Raw genomic sequence first — 26393 nt, forward strand, 5'->3', positions numbered from 1 at the left:
ATTCTTTGAAACACACAATGTGTTTATGGTCATAAATAAAAATATTACTTTCTGCCAACTTAATGGGGTCATAGTGAGCCCTGCAGCTATTCTCTGGAATTAAAACCTGCCTGATTTCCAACCAGCTGGCATAGATACTGAAAGAATTCTGCATTGCTTTACCAGATTTTCTCTCTCCCTCTCTCTTTTCCTCTCTCTTGTAAACCAGCCATCCCTCTCTTTTGCACATAGTTACAGATGCAAGCTGCATTTTCCTCCAAACTGTATTAACCACTATATATATATTCATATATATGCATATTATATATACATATATAGTGATATACATGTATATATATATTATATATACATATATGTATATATATATATTATATATACATATATCGTGATATATATAGTGATAGATATATAATGATAGATATATAGTGAGATATATAGTGATATATATAGTGATATATATGTGTGTATATATATATATACATATACATATATATATATATAATGCAAAATCTGAGTGAATAATAGTCATTAATTGGAGATTATATCAGAGAGATGGTGGAATAGGAAGCCCAGACCCTCCTTCAACCACAAAGACACTGATTCAACAAACCAAGGATTGATACCCTTTGTGGGGAATCCAGAAACCAGTTAAGAGGATCTTTCTTGCCAGGCAAGCATGAAATCAACTTCATCAAAGACAGTAGGACATTTGTGACAGTCTCTTGCCAGAGCCCCTCTTCTGGCTCAACACCTATAGAATTGAAAGGTACTATACCTTAGAATTTCTGCTATAAAAAGTGAACTGAAACAGGACAAAGGAAGGTCTGAGGTTTTCATAGATCCATATGATACGACAGTGAAAAAAATAAAAATGCATGCTACAGCTTTTGATATAAATTAAGTCCATAAACTGCCAGCAACATTCTTTGGAATCTTGAGTTTGAGAAGTTTTTGGAATATTGTAATCGCTTGACCTGGTCATACCTCTGCTTAGAAATATGATTAATGAAAAATCTTTCAGAAATCTAATCAAGTAAATGAAATAAATGAATAAAATGAATCACTCAGTTAAGCATCTGACTCTTGATTTTGATTCAGGTCATGGTCTCATGATTCATGGTTCATGAGATTGAGCCCTGTGTTGAGCTCAGCACTAGGCATTGAGCCTGCTTAAGATACTCTCTCTCCCTCTCCCTCTACCCCTCCTCTACTCTCTCTCTCCAAAAATAAATGAATAAATAAATTAGAAAATATATATAAAATAGAGTGAGAAATAGTATATAATTGACAATTATTTATGCTGTTTAATAATTATTTATGCTGTTTTGATATATCAAAACAATAATTATATTAAATAATTTATATCAAAACAAATAATTTATATCAAAACAATAATTATTTATGCTGTTTAAAATTTTAATGAAATATTAATATTATAGCTACATAAAATAAATATAGACAAACCTCTGTTACTGACATATTCTGTGAATTTCCTAAGACTTTTTCTAAGTTTCATGGCCTTTGCAAATGTAAACCCTTCTGCTTTGAACTCTCTTCCTGCTACATTACCTGGCTAACTCCTTAATATCCTTATTGCCTCAACTTACTTGTTTCTCATTCAATGAGATCTTCCAAGATTCCACCAAACAAGATTAGATTTTCCCTTCCTTATAAATATATAACTGAAATTACATGGTGTTTTTTTTTGTCAATATCTCCCCCCACCCCAACCAAACTTGTGCTCTGTGGTTCTTGCTTACAGCATTTTCTCAGGGTCTTAAGAGAGTGGCTGGAATATAATTGGTAGTCACTCCATAATTGTCAAATTATTTTTTGTATGAATTGATTAATATTGAGATCAGTGGCAAATGCTAGTAAGTCATACTCAAGAATATATTGATCCCAAAACTCTCTCCTGTCATTACCAGAAAACCAATATAATGACAAGAATATTATTACATAGATAAATGATACATCATAGGTAGATAGTTGATGATTGATAGAGAGAGAAATGATAGATACAAAGAGAGTTGATAGATGATATAAGAAAAAAGAAGCAGAAAATAACTAACAAATTTTCATAAGACGGTGGTGGCATTTTATCCAATGATAATTTATAATTATGTAGGTGAAAAACAATGTTTGTTACATTTAGAACTATATATATTCAAAAGTACTATTAATCATAATATTGCAAATGTTCCTTAGGCTCTGTGTAAAACTCTTCAATATTATGTTAATTTTGAGTTCCTTCAGAACCACAAACAAAACATGAAGAGTTTTGCTTCATGGATGCAAATGGATGAAATGGATGTTTGCTACTGACAGAAAATATTACTTCTTTGCATTTCAATATCTGAGAGGAAGAGCTTTGAGAGTGGATTAATTTGTTTCTGCTCTTACACTCTTCTGCCATTCAAATGTCTCCTCACTCCAAAGCAGTGTTTGACTTTAATGTTGGCAGTTTCACAAACCACAAACTTTTATAGTGTTCAGAAATAGTCGTCTTTTGTTTGAAGCACTAATCTCTTTTAGTCATTATGGCTGATGTTTAGGGTTATGGGTTATGCTGTGCCATGAGTAAACACTAGATTCTAAGTAACAAAGTTGTTATAGACTTTTCCAAAATATCATAATTTTTTTCTTGCGTTGGGGCTTTTAATATGTGGTGTTAGCTGCTTCTGCCTGGAAACAAGAGAGATACTCAGTGGAACAGCTTCCAAATCTCAGTGCACTACAACAATTGCGCATTTCTTTCTCTTTTTCCTGCTTTATGTGGCCTCTGCATTCCAGCCTTTAAAGAACAGGCCCTATCTCAGATATTTACTTTCATAGCAATGGGGAAAAAAATAAAAGAACCATATGTCTCATGAAACTTTGATGGCACATGTCTGTTTCCCTTTCCATTCCCAAACAACTCACACATCCATGCCTGAGCTCAAGTGTGGAGTGCATGTGCTTTTCCCTCATAGAAAGGGTCAGTAGGTAATTGGGGGAAATAGCACAAAAAAACATATCCATTTAGTGTTCAAGGCCACTTGGATTGTTTCCATATTTTGATCATGGATAATTATTCTATGTAGCATTAGAAGCTATTTTATGCTTCCTCTGTTGCATATCTACACAGCCTGAGGATGCAAATCTTCAGTTATAACAGTTGATGTCAGATTTGCAGAGTTGTAGCAAATCACTTCTTCACTGACAGTATGTATATTTCATAATTTTCCATTCTTTTTAAGACTTTTCAGAAGATGAGTCCATACACTTTAATGAGGTGAAAGAAAGTAACTCTTAATATGTACTCATATAAAGAATGAGATTATCTTTTAAAATGACAGTAAAATAAAGGCACTTTCAAGAAAGTAAAACGGTTTATCAACACACTCATGTAAAAATTTCTAAGTAGTTAGACTCAACTTAGTTGGAAGACAAGGAAATCTATGCCCCAATAAGAGCAGGGAAGGCAGAATATAAGGAATAAGAGGCAAATTATCAATAGACCTTGTAATAGCAACATGGAGGAATTTTTCTATGTTTTATACTTTCCCAATTAAATATATACCATGGTCATTATCTGGAATAAAAACAAGCAAGAAGAGAAAAAGTGAAATAATAATTTAGAAAAAGTGACACAGTGACTGTCCTTAGGAAAAATTGTATGATGCAGTACTGGGTTGAATAATGTCCCAGAGAAGTTCACATCCCCTAAAACCTGTGAACATGACCTTATTTGGAAATAGTTATTGTGTGTGTTTTGTGTGTGTGTGTGTGTGTGTGTGTGTGTGTGTGTGTGTTTTGTCAGGTGCAATCAAGTTAAGATAAAGTCATGTTGGATTATGGTGGTCTCTAATACAATAAGACTATACTCCTTATAAGTAAAGAGACTTGGACAAAGAAATACACAAAAAGACGAGCATCACATAATGATGGAGACAGAGACTGAATTCACGCTACCACAGGCCAAGGAATTCAAGAATTGCCAGCAACTACGAGAAGCCAGGAAATACATAACGGAACATATTCTTCCTCTGAGCCCCCAAAAGAAATCAACTCTGAAAATACCTTGATTTTGGAGTACCTGACTTCAAAATTGTGAAAGAATGAATTTTGGTTGTCTTAAGCCACCATGTCTGTCATAATTTGTTACAGTCACCCTAGGAAACCAACACACTTGCTCAGAAGCACTAATGGTATAATCAGCCATCATAATTTTGTGCTTTCTTACCACCACCTACAGCTAGACAGAGTAAGTGGAGAATTGAATTTAACAAGGGTTGGATTATGCCAATTTAGTTGAAAACAGAAAAGTAAAGGGCAAATGAACTACTGAAATATGCAAGGTTGTGAATACTATGATTGACAATGGAAACTAATGGTGCCAAAGTAAAATTAGACATGCATAGACTGAGAAAGAAATGGGTATTGCAGAATCATGGGATTTTAGGTAACAGATTTAAAATATTGCAATTGGGATTTTATAAAGAGTGAGATAGAAGAATACACAGTAAAATTATTTAAATTGAAATTATAGGATGTGGGGCATAATTATTCTCTTTGCCTCTCCTGATCTACTCTCTATCTTTCATGGTTATCTTTTCCCCAGGAGACTCACCTCTATGGACAATACCACACTCTACGAATACAGATTAAGTCCAGCCAATGAGTAACCCAAACATAAAATCACCGTGGAAGAGAGAATAAGATCAGCATATCCCTTCTATGGACTATTTCTCTGTGAGATCCTTTTGACTGCTATATTTCTCAATTCAAGGACACTGTTCCTCTTTAGATAGTCTTCTCTGCATGACATCTTTTTAGTTTAGCCTCATCCTTGGGACTTAAGAACAATAAAACTCTGTTGCTACTAACCACATGCGTTTTCACTATGATTAAGATTCCTCTATTCCCTTCCCATACTTTCTCAAATATCCATCTAATAAATAAATCTCCCATAAAGTATGTCAAATTTAATGGGCCTTATGCCTGTCAGGGCCCTGAATGACGCAAAGAGTAGATTTTTATTGCCAAGGACAAAGTCTTAAGATAAAAAAAAATAGGGTAAAGATCAATGGTGGGCAAAAGAAGTTTTAGGAACTAAGTAGACAGTATGTTGAAAAACAGCATCTATGTAGTTATTGAAGCACTAAGAAATATATCAGTGAAAAATATTAAGAATTTATGGGGAATGAAATGGATGCTGAGGATGTATATAGCAAGAAAACATGGCCACTGATATCATCTAAGGCAAAAATGTTAATGTCAGGAGCCAGCGATAAGAATCAAGGAGAGCACATAGCTGACCTTGTCATAGACCAATGTGAGAGAAAATAGCTGTGCTTTATTTGTTGTTGTTGTTGTTGTTGTTGTTTAACCAAATCTTTATTTTTGAGCAGTTAAGATTATTTCTCATCTAAGAGTAAACATTCTCATAATTACAATATTGTACTTACTTATTTGGTATAAATTCCCAGAAATGAGAATTGAAATTTCTGTGTCAAACAGAAACCATTTTTAAAAATATTTATTTATTTTTGAGAGAGAGAGAGAGAGAGAGAGGGAGGGAGAGAGCGCATGTACAAGTGGGGGAGGGGCAGAGAGAGAAGGAGACAGAATCTGAAGCAGATTGGCCACCAAAGGGCCAAGCAAAAAGGATTGTACAGTACAAAGATGCACATGGATAAAGGCTATGATCTCTGTTAACTTGTATGACATTATATTAAAAGATATCTGTTTCTTAATAGAAGAGAAATAATATCACAGTCTTAATTTGTACACACAAGTTGATTTTTTTTGTTTTTCTCTCAACTACTTGTGGTTTATTTTTGTACTCTAATCCCCCTCCCTTACTTCACCCATACCCCAACCACCACTCCTCTGGTAACCACCAATTTATTCTCTATAGTTAAGAGTCTGTTTCTTGGTTTGTCTCTCTTTTTTTTTTCTTTGCTCATTTATTTTGTTTCTTAAATCCCACATCAGTGAGATCATACGGTACTTGTCTTTCTCTGACTGACTTATTTCACTCAACATTATACTCTCTAACTCTATCCATGTTGTTATAAATGGCAAATTTCATTCTTTTTTTTCTCTTTTCAGGTTTTTTTAACCAGATATTTTTTAACCAGATATTTTTAACCAGATATCTGAAAATTTCCCCCCCTTTTCAAGTTTTTATTTAAATTCCAGTTAGTTAACATTTAGTGTGATATTAGTTTGAGGTATAGAATTTAGTGATTCATCACTTACATACAACACCTAGTGCTCATCACAAATGCCCTCCTTAATCCCCATCCCCTATTTCTCCCACCACCTCACCCACATCCCCTTTTGTAACCCTCGGTCTGTTCTCTGTAGTTAAGAGTTTATTTCTTGGTCTGCCTCTCTCTCTCTTTTTCCCCCCTCTTTTGCTCATTTATTTTGTTTCTTAAATTCCGCATATGAATGAAATCATATGGTATTTGTCTTTCTCTGACTGACTTATTTGGATTATAGTCTCTAGCTCCATCCATGTCATTGCAAATGGCAAGATTTTATTCTTTTTTATGGCTGAGTAATATTCCATTATGTATATCTAACACACATCTTTATGCATTTATCTATCGATCGACATTTAAGAAGCCATGTTCTAGAAGGTTTCTGAGAAATATATTTCCTCGGAGAAATACAGGTTCAGAAACAGTAATAACGTTCCAGTATTACTTTACAGTTCAGTGAAAGTATTTCAAACATTGTTATCATAGAACATGTACTCCTTTCTCTTATTTGAACAAATTTTTTTATGAAAGGGTTAACAAAGTATGTCAAATATCTGGTAGAGTACCTGGCACAAATTAAGCAAGAGATAATTAATTGTTCAATTTTGAATAAATTTCCAGAAAGTCTACTGAAGAGCAATAAAACACATAGGGGTAATCTTAATCGGAAACATATTTGAGTCATCAGAAGAAAAGAATACAATTATTTGTAATCATAATGGGAAAGTTTTTAATAAATGGTAAAATATACTACTTTTTTTTAAATTTTTTTTTCAACGTTTATTTATTTTTGGGACAGAGAGAGACAGAGCATGAACGGGGGAGGGGCAGAGAGAGAGGGAGACACAGAATTGGAAACAGGCTCCAGGCTCTGAGCCATCAGCCCAGAGCCTGACGTGGGGCTCGAACTCATGGACCGCGAGATCGTGACCTGGCTGAAGTCGGATGCTTAACCGACTGCGCCACCCAGGCGCCCCTAAAATATACTACTTTTAAGTGTAACAACTAAATCTACCTCAATCTATATGTTTGATGAAATACAAATCAAAACCTAAAACAGTTATTTTGAAATATAAGAAGTGCTTTATAGAGTTTACCTTTCAAAGAAAATCATAAATGGGATAAGAAGAGCAAAAGCAACTGAATATTTTTCAACAAAATAAAAACAAGCCATATTTTGAATATATAAGCTTCTCCAATTTATTCAGAAAAGAAAATCCAATGACACACTATTTTTAAGAACTATGAAAAAGTTTAATAAGGGAATATAAAAACAAAACAAAGTGATAGATATAAACCAAGATTATTATTTCAATATAAGAGCAAGAAATTAAGATTTATAGCTCTTTAAATTCTCAATTGACTAAAAAATCTTTAATAAATACTTTATAAAATATAACATAGGCTTATAATAATCAGAATGACCACAAATTTGCAAAGAATGCCATTTCAAGGGTACAGCAATTACAGCCCCAAAACAAAGAGCAAATGCCAAACTTCTTTTGGGCTAGGCCAATTTTTTCACTATACATAGCAGGAATAATTTATTATCTCAATAAATATATTTTTTAACATACTATACATGTTAAAATATGCACTGTTAAGAAGGTTAATAACAAATGATTTTGTAAATGTTATACATGCTTTTGAATGATTCCAAAATATTTTCACTATTCACCCTACATACATGCTTGTAGCAAGCACTGAGTCTCAGATACAAAATTCTAATACTTGCACATCATGGATGAAGCACTAGGTGTTATATAAAGAGTATTACTTAACAAAATACCTTGCAAATTAAGATTGTTTTCTGGAATATTTGTACTAGTTCAATTGTTAGTCCAGAATATTTTCTACCAGATTATTTTCCTACTATGTTTGCAGATAGTTGCTGTGCTGGTTAACCATTTTCACCATAGTGCTGTTTTCATCACCTCAGTGCTTATTTGCATAAGGCATAAGTGTTTATACTTTACAAGTATGTGGATTAAAAATAGATCTGCTTCAAAATACAAATCTGAGGGTACCTGGGTGACTCAGTCAGTTGAGTGTTTGACTCTTGATTTTGGCTCAGGTCATGATCTCATGGTTGTGAGATCAAGCCCTGCATTGCGCTCTGTGCTGAGTGTGTAGCCTGCTTAGGATTCTCTCTCCCCATCTCTCCACTCCTCCCCTATCCATGCTTGAGTTCTCTCTCTCTCTCTCAAAATAAATATATCAACATTAAAAAAAATGCAGATGTGCAGATCAGTCAGAGGGATTTTCCTCTGCATGTCGTACCCCAGTGTTCAGGCTGAAGGGGTAGCAACTCTAGAGAATGTTCTTTTGACAGAAAAGAAGCTCCCACGGAGATTAACATACACTTTTAGAGTCTTAACACCTAGTTTTAGAACAAGCACAGTGTCACTTCCATCTCTATTTTTTCAGCTAGTGCTACTCACATGGAAAAATCCCCAAATCAATGAGCTAGGAAAGTAGTCTCTTCCCCAGAGGGAGAGGGGGTGAGAAAAAATGAAATTTTGATTAAAAAAACATTACTGTCACAGTTGTTCATAAAATATAATTACTTGGGATTGACTGAAAATTAAGGTGAAACCAACTTACCTTTCTAAAGAAATAAGGAAGTTTTTCAGTGATCAAATTAAATGAATATAGATAATATCTGTGCTTAAATGAGATTTGTCTCAAGTCACACCAATGAAAAATCTTATTGTTTTAAAGTAATATATCTCAGTAAATACACTTTGCATTTTTTCTTGTTGTTGTTGGAAGTAGGACCAAGTAAAGATTTTAGGGGAAAATGATTTAGGAAAAAGAATTAGAAAAAAACCTCAATGAATATTGGAGAAATTCAAGTGATCAAACTAATCATACCTAACTATGAATGAAAAAAAGGGGCTCCCAGTACATAATGTTATTGACAGACCTTATAATAACTGCATACACACTTTTCAGAATTATTTCCACTTATTAAATATCTAACAAAAAGTGACAATTGTGATATTACTGGCTTTCATTTGGGGACCCAAATCTGATTCTATACTTTCAAGGTTATTTTCTGCAAAATTTGTTCAACCATGAAAGACACCAGTTTACTGTTCATAACATATACCTGTGGCTGCAACATCTCAGTCCTGACAGGTCTGAATATATAAGGCCTTTGGCAGAAAAATGTATCTCATTAGCTTTTCCATTTGTATGAATATTGTTAAGTGTTTGGGTTATACTACTTTCATCATACAGATGGAATAACAATCAAATATTAGAATGTGGCCCTCTCTTTTCTGAAACATCCATTATATTATCATTAAACATTTCCTGTGGCATTCTTTGTCTAATTCAATATCATATCTTCTTCCTAGAACTCACTTGTCTTATGCTGCTTCCATAATAGTATAGATATTAAAAACAGATAACCCTTATCAACTCTAAATCCAAACAATTACAAATTCAGAGTTAACGACATTACGCCCCTTTCCAAAATATCAACTGTGTAGTCAGTCAATAGACCTAAAGGATTGAAAAGTAGAGGATAAGACTCAAGTGTTCCTTTCTTCATTCCTAAGTCTTAGTTCTTTACAAATTGTCTAAATGCAGATATTTTCAGCAAAATTATATAAAGACTGTCATTGCCTTATTATGCAGTTATGCTTGTTTGGTGACTCCCACAGATTTTGAGAATGGTGCTGTTGCTTCTGAATTTGCTGACTCAATTCCCTTAATGCCATGTCCTCTACTAATGCAAAATATCATTCTTCTTAACTCTTTTTTAAGAATTAATTACATCAGGGGTGCCAGGGTGGCTCAGTCAGTTAAGCATTTGACTTTGGCTCAGGTAATGATCTCATGGCTAGAGAGTTAGAGTCCCCATCAGGCACTGTGCTGACAGCTCAGAGACTGGAGCCTGCTTCCAATTCTGTGTCTCCAACCCCTCCCCTGCTCCCTCTCAAAAATAAATAAACATTTAAAAATGTTTAATTAATTATATCAATTCCAAAGAGGTAAAAATAATAATAGCTAACCATTGTGAAAGCTTACTATCTTGCAGGTATAACTCCAAAGACTTTAAATGTATTAATAATTAATAGATGCAAAACCCTAGTAGGTTACATGTGATAATTTTCTCCACTTTATTGAGGAAATTGAGGAATAGAATATCTGTAACTTTCTTGATGTGGCACAAGCTGGATTGCTATTTAATTTACTATTTTTTTTATACTTTGGCTAACTTCAAATGGAGAACATGGGTGAGTTTATGGAAGTTAAAGAGTCAGGGGTGATATGGGAGCACATATAAAATAATCAGTGTTTACATATTAAAATAATTATTTATGTACGTGTGTTCATGTACATTAGTGTGTTTATATAGAAATTACCTATTTGGGGTGTTTGGAGATTTATAAAATCATATTAATAATGTGTTTCATGTTTTTAAAAATCTACAACAGAGTGGCTAATCTCAGATATAGAGTTTCTTTAGAGATTTACACATATTTTCCAGTGTCTGAAGGTCAGCAAGGTGTCATAGAGTACATGGTAGTAAAGTATTCAAACATTTTCATCTTCATAAATGGCCTTTCAGTTAGCAGTTCTGTTGAAATATGCTAGCATTTCTTGAGCATTCAGGAGTTTATTATCTTCTAAGTATCAGTTCATTACATACTTTTGTAAATATTGATGCTTCATAAAGAGTACACATTCCTGTCATATGATTAGATGATATAATGAAGGATGTTTAATCCTCATGTATTGTTAAGCGTAGGGAAAAATACATTTTTCAGAGAAATAAGAAAGTAAAAATGCAACTCTCTACAACAATGTTAGATGGTTCAGAATATCTTATTGTTATGTCATAAAAAGCCTTGGAGAGAGATGACAATGTGAACATACTTTGTGAGCTAATATATTTAGCTCCTTTACTCTTTTTTTATCTCATTTTTTATTATATGAAATTTATTGTCAAATTAGTTTCCATACAACACACAGTGCTCATCCCAAAAGATGCACTCTTCAATGCCCATCACCTACCCTTCCCTCCCTCCCACCCCCCATCAACCCTAAGTTTGTTCTCAGTTTTTAAGAGTCTCTTATGCTTTGGCTCTCTCCCACTCTAACCTCTTTTTTTTTTTCCTTCCCTTCCCCCGTGGGTTTCTGTTAGTTTCTCAGGATCCACATAAGAGTGAAAACATATGGTACCTGTCTTTCTCTGTATGGCTTATTTCACTTAGCGTCACACTCTCCAGTTCCATCCATGTTGCTACAAAGGGCCATATTTCATTCTTTCTCATTGCCACGTAGTACTCCATCGTATATATAAACCACAATTTTTTTATCCATTCATCAGTTGAAGGACATTTAGGCTTTTTCCACAATTTGGCTATTGTTGAGAGTGTTGCTATAAACATTGGGGTACAAGTGCCCCTATGCATCAGTACACCTGTATCCCTTGGATAAATTCCTAGCAGTGCTGTTGCTGGGTCATAGGGTAGGTCTATTTTTAATTTTTTGAGGAACCTCCACACTGTTTTCCAGAGTGGCTGCACCAATTTGCATTCCCACCAACAGTACAAGAGGGTTCCCGTTTCTCCACATCCTCACCAGCATCTACAGTCTCCTGCTTTGTTCATTTTGGCCACTCTGACTGGCGTGAGGTGATATCTGAGTGTGGTTTTGATTTGTATTTCCCTGATGAGGAGCGACGTTGAGCATCTTTTCATGTGCCTGTTGGCCATCTGGATGTCTTCTTTGGAGAAGGGTCTATTCATGTTTTCTGCCCATTTCTTCATTGGGTTATTTGTTTTTCGGGTGTGGAGTTTGGTGAGCTCTTTATAGATTTTGGATACTAGCCCTTTGTCTGATATGTCATTTGCAAATATCTTTTCCCATTCGTTGGTTGCCTTTTAGTTTTGTTGATTTTTTCCTTTGCTGTGCAGAAGCTTTTTTCTTCATGAGGTCCCAATAGTTCATTTTTGCTTTTAATTCCCTTGCCTTTGGGGATGTGTCAAGTAAGAAATTGCTGCGGCTGAGGTCAGAGAGGTCTTTTCCTGTTTCTCCTCTAGGGTTTTGATGGTTTCCTGTCTCACATTCAAGTCCTTTATCCATTTTGAGTTTATTTTTGTGAATGGTGTAAGAAAGTGGTCTAGTTTCATTCTTCTGCATGTTGAAGTTCTCCCAGAACTTTTTTTAAAGAGACGGTCTTATTTCCATTGGATATTCTTTCCTGCTTTGTCAACGATTAGTTGGCCACACGTTTGTGGGTCTAGTTCTGGGGTTTCTATTCTATTCCATTGGTCTATGTGTCTGTTTTTGTGCCAATACCATGCTGTCTTGATGATGACAGCTTTGTAGTAGAGGCTAAAATCTGGGATTGTGGTGCCTCCTGCTTTGGTCTTCTTCTTCAAAATTACTTTGGCTTTTCGGGGCCTTTTGTGGTTCCATATGAATTTTAGGATTGCTTGTTCTAGCTTTGAGAAGAATGCTGGTGCAGTTTTGATTGGGATTGCATTGAATGTGTAGATAGCTTTGGGTGGTATTGACATATTAACAATATTTATTCTTCCAACCCATGAGCACGGAATGTTTTTCCATTTCTTTATATCTTCTTCAATTTCCTTCATAAGCTTTCTATAGCTTTCAGCCTACAGATCTGTTACATCTTTGGTTAGATTTATTCCTAGGTATTTTATGATTCTTGGTGGAATTGTGAATGGGATCAGTTTCTTTATTTGTCTTTCTCTTGCTTCATTGTTAGTGTATAAGAATGCAACTGATTTCTGTACATTGATTTTTTATCCTGCAACTTTGCTGAATTCATGTATCAGTTCTAGCAGACTTCTGGTGGAGTCTATCGGATTTTCCATGTATAATATCATGCCATCTGCAAAAAGAGAAAGCTTGACCTCATCTTTGTCAATTTTGATGCCTTTGATTTCCTTTTGTTGTCTAATTGCTGATGCTAGAACTTCCAACACTACGTTAAACAACAGCGGTGAGAGTGGACATCCCTGTCATGTTCCTGATCTCAGGGGCAAAGCTCTCAGTTTTTCCCCATTGAAGATGATATTAACTGTGGGCTTTTCATAAATGGCTTTTATGATGTTTAAGTATGTTCCTTCTACCCCGACTTTCTTGAGGGTTTTTATTGAGAAGGATGCTGAATTTTCTCAAATGCATTTCCTGCACGATTGACAGGATCATATGGTTCTTATCTTTTCTTTTATTAATGTGATGTGTCACATTGATTGATTTGCGAATGTTGAACCAGCCCTGCATCCTAGGAATGAATTCCACTTGATCATGGTGAATAATTCTTTTTATATGCTGTTGATTTCGATTTGCTGGTATCTTATTGAGAATTTTTGCATCCATATTCATCAGGGATATTGGTCTGTAGTTCTCTTTTTTTTACTGGGTCTGTGTCTGGTTTAGGAATCAAAGTAATACTGGCTTCATAGAATGAGTCTGGAAGTTTTCCTTCTCTTTCTATTTCTTGGAATAGCTTGAGAAGGATAGGTATTATCTCTGCTTTAAACGTCTGGTAGAACTCCCCAGGGAAGCCATCTGGTCCTGGACTCTTATTTGTTGGGAGATTTTTGATAACCGATTCAATTTCTTCGCTGGTTATGGGTCTGTTCAAGCTTTCTATTTCCTTCTGATTGAGTTTTGGAAGCGTGTGGATGTGTAGGAATTTGTCCATTCTTCCAGGTTGTCCAGTTTGTTGGCATATAATTTTTCATAGTATTCCCTAATGTTTGCTTGTATTTCTGAGGGATTGGTTGTAATAATTCCATTTTCATTCATGATTTTATCTATTTGGGTCATCTCCCTTTTCTTTTTGAGAAGCCTGGCTAGAGGTTTATCACATTTGTTTATTTGTTCAAAAAAACAACTCTTGGTTTCATTGATCTGCTTTACAGTTTTTTTTTTAGTTTCTATATTGTTTATTTCTGTTCTGATCTTTATTATTTCTCCTCTTCTGCTGGGTTTGGGGTGTCTTTGCTGCTCTGTTTCTATTTCCTTTAGATGTGCTATTAGATTTTGTGTTTGGGATTTTTCTTGTTTCTTGAGATAGGCCTGGATTGCAATGTATTTTCCTCTCAGGACTGCCTTCGCTGCATCCCAAAGTGTTTGTATTGCTGTATTTTCATTTTCATTTGTTTCTATATATTTTTTAATTTCTTCTCTAATTGCCTGGTTGACCCATTCATTCTTTACAAGGGTGTTCTTTAACCTCCATGCTTTTGGAGGTTTTCCAGACTTCTTCCTGTGGTTGATTTCAAGCTTCATAGCATTGTGGTCTGAAAGTATGCATGGTATGATTTCAATTCTTGTATACTTATGAAGGGCTGTTTTGTGACCCAGTATGTGATCTATCTTGGAGAATGTTCCATGTGCACTCGAGAAGAAAGTATTTTCTGTTGCTTTGGGATGCAGAGTTCTAAATATATCTGTCAAGTCCATCTGATCCAATGTATCCTTCAGGGCCCTTGTTTCTTTATTGACCATGTATCTAGATGATCTATCCATTGCTGAGTGGGGTGTTAATGTCCCCTGCAATTACTACATTCTTATCAATAAGGTTGCTTATGTTTGTGAGTAATTGTTTTATACCTTTGGGGGCTCCCGTATTCAGCACAGAGACATTTATAATTGTTAGTTCTTCTTGATGGATAGACCCTATGATTATTATATAATGTCCTTCTTCATCTCTTGTTACAGCCTTTAATTTAAAGTCTAGTTTGTCTGATATAAGTATGGCTACTCCAGCTTTCTTTTGACTTCCAGTAGCATGATAAATAGTTCTCCATTCCTTCACTCTTAATCTGAAGGTGTCCTCAGGTCTAAATTGAGTCTCTCGTAGACAGCAAATAGATGGGTCTTCTTTTTTTATCCATTCTGATACCCTATGTCTTTTGGTTGGTGCATTTAGTCCATTTAAATTCAGTGTTATTATAGAAAGATACAGGTTTTGAGTCATTTTGATGTCCATTTTGATGCCATGCTTGTAGCGATGTCTCTGGTACTTTGTCTCACAGGATCCCCCTTAAGATCTCTTGTAGGGCTGGTTTAGTGGTGACAAATTCCTTCAGTTTTTGTTTGTTTCGGAAGACCTTTATCTCTCTTTCTATTCTAAATGATAGACTTGCTGGATAAAGGATTCTCGGCTGCATATTTTTTCTGTTCATCACATTGAAGATCTCCTGCCATTCCTTTCTGGCCTGCCAAGTTTCAAAAGAGAGATCAGTCACGAGTCTTATAGTTCTCCCTTTATATGTTAGGGCATGTTTATCCCTTGCTGCTTTCAGAATTTTCTCTTTATCCTTGATTTTGCCAGTTTCACTATGATATATCGTGCAGAAGATCGATTCAAGTTACGTCTGAAGGGAGTTCTCTGTGCCTCTTGGATTTCAATGCCTTTTTCCTTCCCCAGATCTGGGAAGTTCTCAGCTATTATTTCTTCAAGTACACCTTCAGCACCTTTCCCTGTGTCTTCCTCCTCTGGAATACCAATTATGCGTAGGTTATTTCTCTTTAGTGCATCACTTAGTTCTCTAATTTCCCTCTCATACTCCTGGATTTTTTTTATCTGCCTTTTTATCAGCTTCTTCTTTTTCCATAACTTTATCTTCTAGTTCACCTATTCTCTCCTCTGCCTCCTCAGTCTGAGCTGTGGTATTGTCCATTTTATTTTGCAGCTCATTAATAGCATTTGTAGTTCCTCCTGGATATTCCTTAGTCCTTTGATGTCTGTAGCAAGAGCTTCTCTGCTGTCCTTTATACTGTTTTCAAGCCCAGCGATTAATTTTATGACTATTATTCTAAATTCACTTTCTGTTATATTGTTCAAATTGTTTTGATCAGTTCATTAGCTGTCGTTATTTCCTCAAGGTTTTTTTGAGGGGAATTCTACCGTTTGTTCATTTTGGATAGTCCCTGGAGTGGTGGGGAACTTCGGGGCACTTCCCCTGTGCTGTCTTGAATAACTTGCGTTGGTGGGCAGGGCCGCAGTCAGACCTGATGTCTGCCCCCAGCCCACTGCTGGGGCCACAGTAAGACTGGTGTGTACTTTCTTTTCCCCTCTCTTAGGGGCGGGATTCACTGTGGGGTGGGGTAGCTCATCTGGGGTACTTGCACACTGCCAGGCTTGTAGTGATGCGGTTCTGGCGTATTAGCCGGGGTGGATCGGCAAGGTGCACAGGGGTGGGAGGGTCAGGCTCAGCTCGCTTTTCCTTCGATGATATGCTTTGGGAGGGTCTTGTGGCACTGGGAGGGAGTCAGACCCGCCAGAGGGATGGATCCGCAGAAGCACAGTGTTCGGTGTTTGCATGGTGCAAGCCAGTTCCCTGGCAGGAACCGGTTCCCTTTGCGATTTTGGCTGGGGGATGGGCGAGGAAGATGGCGCTGGCAAGCACCTTTATTCCGGGCCAAACTGTGCTCTGTCATCGAGGGCTCAACAACTCTCCCTCCCGTTGTCCTCCAGCCCTCCCACTCTCCGAGTAGAGCTGTTAGCTTATAACCTTCCAGATGTCAAGTCCCGCTTGCTGTCAGAACACACTCCATCTGGCCCCTCTGCTTTTGCAAGCCAGACTCGGGGGCTCTGCTTTGCCAGTGGGCTGCCCCTCTAGCTCGGCTCCCTCCCGCCAGTCCGTGGAGTGCGCACCGCATCGCAGCCCTTCCTACCCTCTTCCGTGGATCTGTCGTCTACACTTGGCTCTGGAGAATCCATTCTGCTAGTCTTCTGGCGATTTTCTGGGTTATTTAGGCAGGTGTAAGTGGAATCTAAGTGACCCGCAGGACGCAGTGCGCTCAGAGTCCTCCTACGCCGCCATCTTCCCAGAAGCCTCTAACTCCTTTACTATTAAAATAGCTTTCACTCTTGCATACCCTTTGAAATAACAGGTGGGGCATAAAAATATGAAAACAAAGTATCCATTACTTCTGGGAACTTAGAACAGAACTAGTTCAGAAATATCAAATACATTCTTCTTGATATAGAGGAATGATGACCTAAATAATAGCCCAAAGTCCAATTCATAGCTGCTTTTTACTAAAAACTTGTAATGACTAAAAAATAAAAGAGTAGGGGAGGTATGCTGAACCGAACCAATAAGAGGGTCCACACTGATATGGCCTTTTTAGGGTGAAAAAATAGCAGGTGTCTTCAATAGAAAATGTAATATATCCTTATGCACGTGTGTCTTTAGATCCATTTCATTATAGTTTGGGCAAAGAAAAAAGATTATTTTTGTGCCATATTTCTGAAGATTTTTTTTTCTTATGAATTCAGAAATATTTTTCAGTAATGCTTAGAATTTTTGAAGAATCTCTGATCATTGTGGGTGTAAAATTGGTTAAGTTTTATACCACTTTTGTACATTCTGTAGTATCAAACAAGGTTGGTTGTAGAGTTACTTGGTTCATCATACTTATAGGTACTCACTATAAATGATTAGGGAACAATGTTCATTCCCGTATGTTTCCTTGTTGCTAGAATAACAAGTTCAAATCCATCAGAATCCATAGTTATGTTACTTCTTACAAAACAAAACCAAAAACAAAAACAAACTTCCATTATCTTCCTACATCACTCAGACTTAAAATCCAACACCCTGCATTGTCCTGCAAGGTTCTCACAATCAGGATTCTGCAATATGCATAATTACCTCTTGGGCATCATTTCCTTTCTCCCTCTTACTCATTTCATCCAGTACCTCTTGCTCTCTTTCTGTTCTTCCTTCACTATAAGCATAATGCTGATTCATTTACCTGGAAAAAAGGATCCTCCTAGGTCCATCTGCCTATCTCTTGTCCTCCATCCCATTACATCTTTAATTGTCAATTGGTCAGTGAGGCGTTCTCAGATTACTTTTTTCTCTGACTACTTTAAATTGCAAGTAGTCCCCAGCATTCAATGTCCTCCTTCTTAGCTTTATTTTTATTCTTGCATCTATTATTTTTAATATACTGTATATTTTAATATTTATTAAATATTGTGTTTATTTTTATATAATATATTAATTATATTATATTACATTACATTACATTATATTATATTATATATTTATTGTAGTATTCATTATATTATATTTATTATATCATATTCATTAGCATATTATATATTATTTTATACTTATTATAATATTATATATTAATGCTATATTATTTATTAATATTTACACAATATTATATATTAATATATTAAATATATACATTTAATATATTATTTATTATATATTACTTAAAATGTATATTATATATTATGTATATTTATTATATATTATAAATGACTTATATTTATATATAATATAATATTATTTATAATACTTATATATAAATATAGAAACAAATATATTTACATATAATAATATAACAGTTATTAATTATTATATATTCAATATTTTTAATATTATTTAATATATAATATACTATACATAATATATTATAACATTATTGTATTAATGTTTGGCTACACTGCAATATAAGCACTATGAGGACCGAGTTTACTAATACAATTAAATGTTTAGCACCGAGTGCTGCCTGATAAAACTTGTTCAGCAAATAGTTTATTCCCCTAAAAATGAAAAAAAAATACATTTTTGTACCAAAAATAACTATATACATTCGAGCACCTATAATATAAATTTACTTTAAGTTAATTGTTAGTATTTTTTTCTTTAATACACTAAGTAACCTATCACTAACAGCATAAGAATGTGTGAATAAAACACACACACACACACACACACACACGAATTACTTTATTATTTAAACATATGTGAATTCAATCATTATTCAATTGAATCCCCAAAAAATATATTTTAGGAAACCCTCAAGACTAATTGCAGGTGTAAAATGAGTATTGATGTGACCGTTCTAACTATGTAAAAACTACTAACAAAATGCTATTTTTTAAGCACCAATATTTGTTACATAAAGATAGATTTTATGAAATAAAACATGTGAATTCTTTGAATTATCTTTGGATTTTATATCAGACAGAGAAACTATGAAATAGAGTGGAAAGAATGCCATAAAGTGGTGTTGAAGTGAAACTAAACCAATCCATAAAAATACCAGATTCATCATTAAATCTCTATTAAAAATAATGAAAAATATGAGATAAAATCTGAAGAATTGGAGGTCACATTCTCTTTGTATTAACTGGTTAATAGTTTAATTTTCCTTATTCTCACTTCATTGATTGTTCCTTAAGGATATACTTTTAATAAGTTTATAAACCATTATAACCCTTGTTATATGTTTGAAAAGTGGCTTCCATAAATTTATCATCATTAAAAAGTAATACACAGACATATTAGCACTTGTAACCATTTTTCACTTACATTACTCTTCATGAATTCTGTTCATAGGACATTCTACCTCTAACAATCATTGATCAAGAATGTCTCTTAATGTTGAACAACCAACACAATAATTTAATGCAGAGTTTAGTAAGACTTCTCTAGAGTGATCAACATGGATTTTCCTTTCTTAAGTAAATTCCAAAATATTGATATACAATTTTCTTTGCATTTTTTTAACCTTTCAACTTTTAGTAACATTTTTCTCTTAGGACTTGCTTGCATTTTTTTATTTGTTTATGATTTTGTTATTTATGTTCAAAATAGGAAATTATTTTTCTTTTAATAATAGCAATGAGAATGTATTTATATTTTATTGTCCCAAAACTTCAAATACTTTTTTGAATTAGTAATTCCTAAAATAAATTTAATATATTTTAATCACATTCTTTCCCTTGATTTTTAGTTTTAGGAGAAAATTATGTTTAATTATGGAGAAGTGTGCCTCGTGTTTCTTTTCTATTCCCTCATTAGCATTAAATTCACAACACTAATCTTTGTTCCTAATTGGGGAAGAAAATTGAAGCAGCAATGGCAGAAATATGAAGATGCTTTTGATATGAGTATTTTCATTAGGAAATTAAAAATAAATAAAATATATAGTTTCTGTGGAAAAAATACAAACTAATTCAGACTAAGGCAAATTTCTAGTTATCTCGAGGGCTCTTTGCAGGTATTTGAGTAGAGGTAGCTGTTTTTAATTGGAATAAACCATACTAAATAAACCTCTTATAGTTGTTTATTCTTTTAATCACACATGGTGACTTTTCCAAAGCTAATTATTTTCCCTTATCCAGAATGAATTTTCTGTGGCATCTAGTAAATTCTGATCAGTTTGTCTTCTGAAATGTTGATGTGTATTTGATGTTAATTCAAAGCATTATTTGAATATTTCTTTATATTCATCTTTAAGGTTCAAAAGCTGCCACATACATCAAATATCCTTTGAACAAAGAATGATGTGATAATGAGGGGGAAATGTGCTTACCAATTGCATAGGATATAATAGCATTGGCTCCCTGACCTGCATCAAACAAAGAAACAAGACAAAAGAAAGAATGAAAAGAAACTGCCAGGCATTGGATCAAATGAATTGGTTTCCTCACTAAATAAACAATTTAGAGCTCCTCATCACTTCTCAGTGCATGTTCACATGTCATCCCTGGTAACAGCTCAAAGCTGATTTTGTGATGTCTCTGACTTGGTATCAGAGTTTCAGAAAATATCTTTTCTTCTTTTTTAAAGAACTTAGACTATGGATAAATAGCCTGTTAAACATAAACTATGCTGCAACTTTTTGTATTTGTACTGTAAAAGTTGTATCAGACCTACACATCTCATGTACATGTCCCCAATGTGAAGTCTTCCAGAAGTACAGAACAAACCATTTCCTCAATTTCAGTGCCAGATTCAATGACAAAGTAGATCTTCTAATTATTCTGGAAGTTAGTTAAGCTACTTTCCTTTCAAGTCAGACACAGTGTACCAAGAAAATAGGATGGGGAAACAGATTGGTTGGAATTTGCATTCTTTTATATGTATCATTCATGAATTTCTATTTGGTCTTATCCAAGTACCACCCCATTTTTCTGAATTTTGTTGGTACAAATTTGTTGGTACAAAATTACTTTTTAATCCAAATAGAATGGCCTCAGCTTCCATCCCTGGTCCTATCAAAAATCTCCTTCTACCATTACATCACTTCTGATGATGCCTCAAAAGTTGGTTATGTTCTATGACTTCACACCCCTGATATTTTTTTAATGTTTTTTTTAAATTTATTTTTGAGACAGAGCGAGACAGAACATAAGCAGGGTAGGGGCAGAGAGAGAGACACAGAATCCGAAGCAGGCTCCAGGCTCTGAGATGTCAGCACAGAGCCTGACGCAGGGCTCGAACTCACGGACTGTGAGATCATGACCTGAGCTGAAGTCGGATGTTTAACCGACTGAGCCACCCAGGCTCCCCTTCACACCCCTGATATTTGTTTTCAGACCCAGTTTCAGCTGTCACCTGCTAGAGCTGTCCTCTTTTGTCCATGTGTATGCTTTATTTCAGCTTCAATTTCTCAAAAAAATAAAGACAAAAACAAAAAAATGCAAGTCTATATCAGTAATACTTTGAAAATTTGAGGATAATAAGAATGTGGTGGGAAAGTAAAGATTAAAACCCATCTCTTTCTGCCATCTTGGAACCTGCCTGGTGGGAACAAGACTCCTGAAATGACAAATATGTCTGGAATGCTGTAGTCCAAAGTCATTTTTGCTGGCTGTAAGTGGGGTCTCTGGAACCAGAGGGAGCACACAGCTCTTCTTAAAATTGAAGGCGTTTATGCTCGAGATGAAACTGAATTCTATCTAGGCAAAAGATGTGCTTATGTGTACAAACCAAAGAACAACACAGTGACTCCTGGTGGCAAACCGGGTAAAACCAGAGTAATCTGGGGAAAAGTAACTCATGCTCATGGAAATAGTGGCATGGCTCATGCCAAATTCTGAAGCAACATTCCTGCTAAAGCCATTTTAGCTGTGTGATGCTGTACCCTTCAAGGATTTAAACTAACTGAAAAGTAAATAAAGGTGTAGATTTGAAAAAAAAAAGATTAAAGCCCAAGTCAGAACAAAAAACAAATTAAATACTAGTATTCTTCCAAGTTCCTTTTTCATCTTTCACCCTTGCCAATTGATAATTCTTATCATTCCTGATTATCCCCAAATCCAACATTTCCAACATTATGTGGATATTTTCCCCCTCAATAACCATTTCCAAATTCCTAAAAATATCTTTTCTGCAGAGTTTTGAGAACCCAATTTCTGCATTTTTTACTAGGTTATATGAAGTGACGTAATTCTTAAATTGCTTTTCTGTTTTAATTTCAGTATACCTTCTTCCCCATCCAAATAAATAACAACAAATACAAACAAACAAGCAAGCAAGTAAAAGCCATTGTGTATGATACTTACAAGAAACACTTATAAGGTTTAAAATGGAGGGCCCTGGACATTTCTCAGACTTGTTTATTTGGAATTATTGAGCTATTGGCACTGTAACCTGTCTTTCAGTGAGTTGGCAAGGTGATGCACAAAACCACATTAAGGTTTGACAGCCACCTACATGAAAATAGAACCTTTCTCTCTTGAGAATTACAACATCCTCCTTAGATCACTTTCTCAAATATGAGATAGACTTATGTATTTTTATCTCTGGTTTCCACTCTTGTTTTCTTTTCTTTTTTTTTCTTTTTTTGGTTTCCACTCTTTTGAAACATAGAGTTTTAGAAAGTATGCTTCTTCTAATATTTCATTGAAAAATAATGACATTAAATGATATAAAATTATTTAAATTACATTTATAGACATGAAATTTTACAATAAAAATTGTTGCTACAACAATGATGTCTTCATTATTTGTAACTCATAACATAGTATGTATCTTTCATTTATGCCAAAGCATTAAAGTGTTTACTCTATGCAAATCATTGTACTAGACTCAGTGAGGATACAAAACTGCCTTCCTGAAACTTACAGTCCATGGAGGAAGTCCTGAGATCTATACAAATTGGTATCAAGCCAAATACACTTTAATAATTATTATTGAAAGAACCTATAGAGCATACAAAGAGTAACTACAATAGTAACAATTTTATAAAGAGAAACTATAGCTTTAAATCACTTAATTATGCCTAAGTATTTTTAAGCAGTTGTTAAGCTGGGGGTGTTTGGATGTTTGTAGATGCTGATGAAAAACAAATGATAGAGGCAGGAAAAGAGTGTGTCTGTAGGACAGTTTGTTGGGAAACATCGTCAGAGGATTAAATGAGAATATATATTAAAGAGTCTAATAAATTAAGAGATTCATTTTGCTTGTTCTACTATTGTATACTAGCACACTAACAAATGCAGATGTAAGTAGTGCACAACATATAACCAATCCACTGAGCAACTCCTATTTTATACCTTACAATTAACAGCTTAATGTAGTTTACTACAGGTTTTCACAAGTGATTCAAACCTCTCACCTTGGCACAGTAAAGTAGACTGGCATATAAAATAAAATACATAACTACTCATTTCTTCTATGGTGTCTTATGGCCCTGTGTCCATTATATATACATATATATATATATATACACACATATATACATATACACATATATATACACGTATACGTGTATATATATGTATACATATGTGTGTGTATATACATACATATATATATATATATATATATATATATATACGGTGACAGTCTCTAAAAACCGTTAAATATCAATGTGCCCTCCCAAGAAGGAAAAATAAATTCCATTTTTTGAGCCAAAAAATATGTAGTCTTGGAAAGACTTTACATAAAGGGCCATGTGTATAACCTGCACAAAATGAAGCTATTTTAAATTTACAGACTACAAGCAACTGAACCCAAATGCCTATTCTCTGTTCTACACTTCAGCTAATATTGCAGAAGTAATGACAGTTTTAAGAGTTGCTATTATCAATTCTGTATAGTGTAGCAAGATACCTTAAGTTACAACAAAATCTTAGGAAATAAACTGAATAAAATCTGTTATAGAAATACCCTAATTTTTACCAATTCCCGCCCTCCCCCACCCCTTCAAAATCACAAGTAGCTCTCTCTGACAAACAACATAAGAATTGTGAAAACCCAATTTATGTAGCATATCTCTTGGTCCACTGTCTGGCCATTCTATCATGTTCTGCTCTGTTGGTCATATACTCAATGGCAACACTATGCACCAAAGGGTCAGCAGGATTACAGTCTGTTAAGAAGGGAGAAGATAGAAAGGGGAACTTTAGAAGAGGTTAGTGCTGCACTCCAATTATCTTCTTAATATGTCCAAGCAAATAACTCCTTGACTGTTAATATTACAGTGAGAGATTATCGTCCAAAATGTAACCTTTGGAGGTTGAAAGGGGTATTCTGGTATAAAAGTGGTATAAAGGAGGAGTATACCGCCCTCAAATACAGATCCTGGAGGCCCCAGCATTGTGGATCTCCATTCATAGAGGTTACCACCTTTGGGACCAACACTACAGTTAGGTGGAGGATCTAAAGTGATGTCTGCCAGTTCCTTCTGAATCCTCTTTGCGTTAGTATGGAGGAGTTTAGAATTCTTGCTCACACTAATTTTACTCTCCTTCTTCTTGGGGGCGTTTGTTTCTTTCTTGGTTTATGTTGGAGGACAAAGATGAGGAGGAACTAGTGCTGTCCTTCCGAACGTCATCCAGCGAAGCAAACCCCACACCCCACCCAAGAAAAAGCCCATCTCTTTGTGTCTGACTCCTTTGTGCCACTGCCCTGGTGGGATGCTCCTGCTCCTTGGGCTGGGTTTGGCCTGTCCTTCTGTTGGTGGGAGAGGAGCAGAAGTCAAACTGAGTGATGTTTGAGTAAATATCACTGCATAATATTAAAGTAAGAAAATACTAGTTTAAATTACATGAGAGATAGTAAGGGGCTATCGCTAAATGAGTGAGTTTTGACTGTGGTTTGAGGATCAGGAAATCTATACAATAAATATTTTATTTAATAAATCAAATGCTAAAAATACAAAAATACTTACTATGAAAATTATTGAATTTTTTGCTAAGTTCCACAACTGCAAGTTTTTTGATAAAAAAATTATATGTTAGGAAAAAATATACTTTAAGACATGGAAACCAGTAAATTATAAGTAAAATTATAATGTAATTTATAAACAAAAGGTAAATTTCCAATAAAATTTATGCCAATTCTAAGTACAATCTTGAGATTTTCTTGTAAGAAGAAATGTCTCATAATGATAGTCATAAAAGATAAATATCTTCCAGTAAAGCTTTTTATTCAAGTTTTTTGAAAATGGTGGATGTATATAATTAGCTAAATTGATTTTATCACACTGGCTACTGCCGTTGATAATACTGAAATTGTTTGCAATTATTTATGAATTATAACTAACTATTATCAACTATAGGAAAAACTGTAGACCCTAAAGTCTTTAGCACGTTAGTCCCTTTAGTCATTTATCACTGCATTATTTTTTGGATAAGTTCAGTGATGAATCTAGACTCACAGAAATGACAAACTGAGAATAAAAAAGACATCACCTAATTTCCCACATCTCAGAAAATCCCTAAAGAGCATCAGTAAAATTGAGTGTTTTCTAAGCACTGTCACCAAATGTAGAATTTAGGAAGATGGAACTGAGAACTGACAGTCAATTAGAAGCTCAAGGACACTATGAAATGATACATCTGCTGATTATAGGGGGGACTTAACACTAATGTGGAGTGAGCGATTGATATCAAAGTGTGATGGAATGACAACTGTTAAATATTATCAAAGAAAGTGTCTCTTTTCAAAGAAGACTACACTGAAAAAAAAAACAGTCTTTAATTTTTGTCAGTACCTTTGGAAAAAAATACACTGGTAATTCTTTAAAGCATCGGGCTGTGTAGAACATGTATTAACTACATGATTGGGCAGAGAAGATAGGGTTTGGTACATCCAATGATATCAGATCTATTTGCCCAAAGAAAATTTTACTCATAGTTTTTTAAAGCATTATAAAAGCTTAAAATTGAGCTGAATATGGTGATGTCTCAAAAAAAAAAAGAGGGAGAGAGAGAGTGAATATTATATTGGCTTATTTGAAGCCAGTAGAGGCTTTAGGGAAAAACAAAGTGCTGGTAATATTTTGACATAATATCAGAGAAAACAATAGTAGTCTCAGATAAGTACAGGACATGTTTTTGGATGAGTGATTGAAACGGACTTAAAAAAAAAT

At 34.6% G+C, this 26393-nt stretch overlaps 2 pseudogenes; one reads left to right on the plus strand and one right to left on the minus strand.

Annotated features, from left to right (window-relative positions):
* The first annotated feature begins 21846 nt into the window (after positions 1-21846).
* On the plus strand, positions 21847-22172 carry LOC122467781 (annotated as a pseudogene).
* Positions 22173-24279: 2107 nt separating this feature from the next.
* Positions 24280-26393, minus strand: part of LOC122468885 — a 59773-nt pseudogene continuing 57659 nt past the window's right edge.

This window comes from Prionailurus bengalensis, chromosome B1, assembly GCF_016509475.1.
Source record: "Prionailurus bengalensis isolate Pbe53 chromosome B1, Fcat_Pben_1.1_paternal_pri, whole genome shotgun sequence".
Lineage (NCBI taxonomy): Eukaryota > Metazoa > Chordata > Mammalia > Carnivora > Felidae > Prionailurus > Prionailurus bengalensis.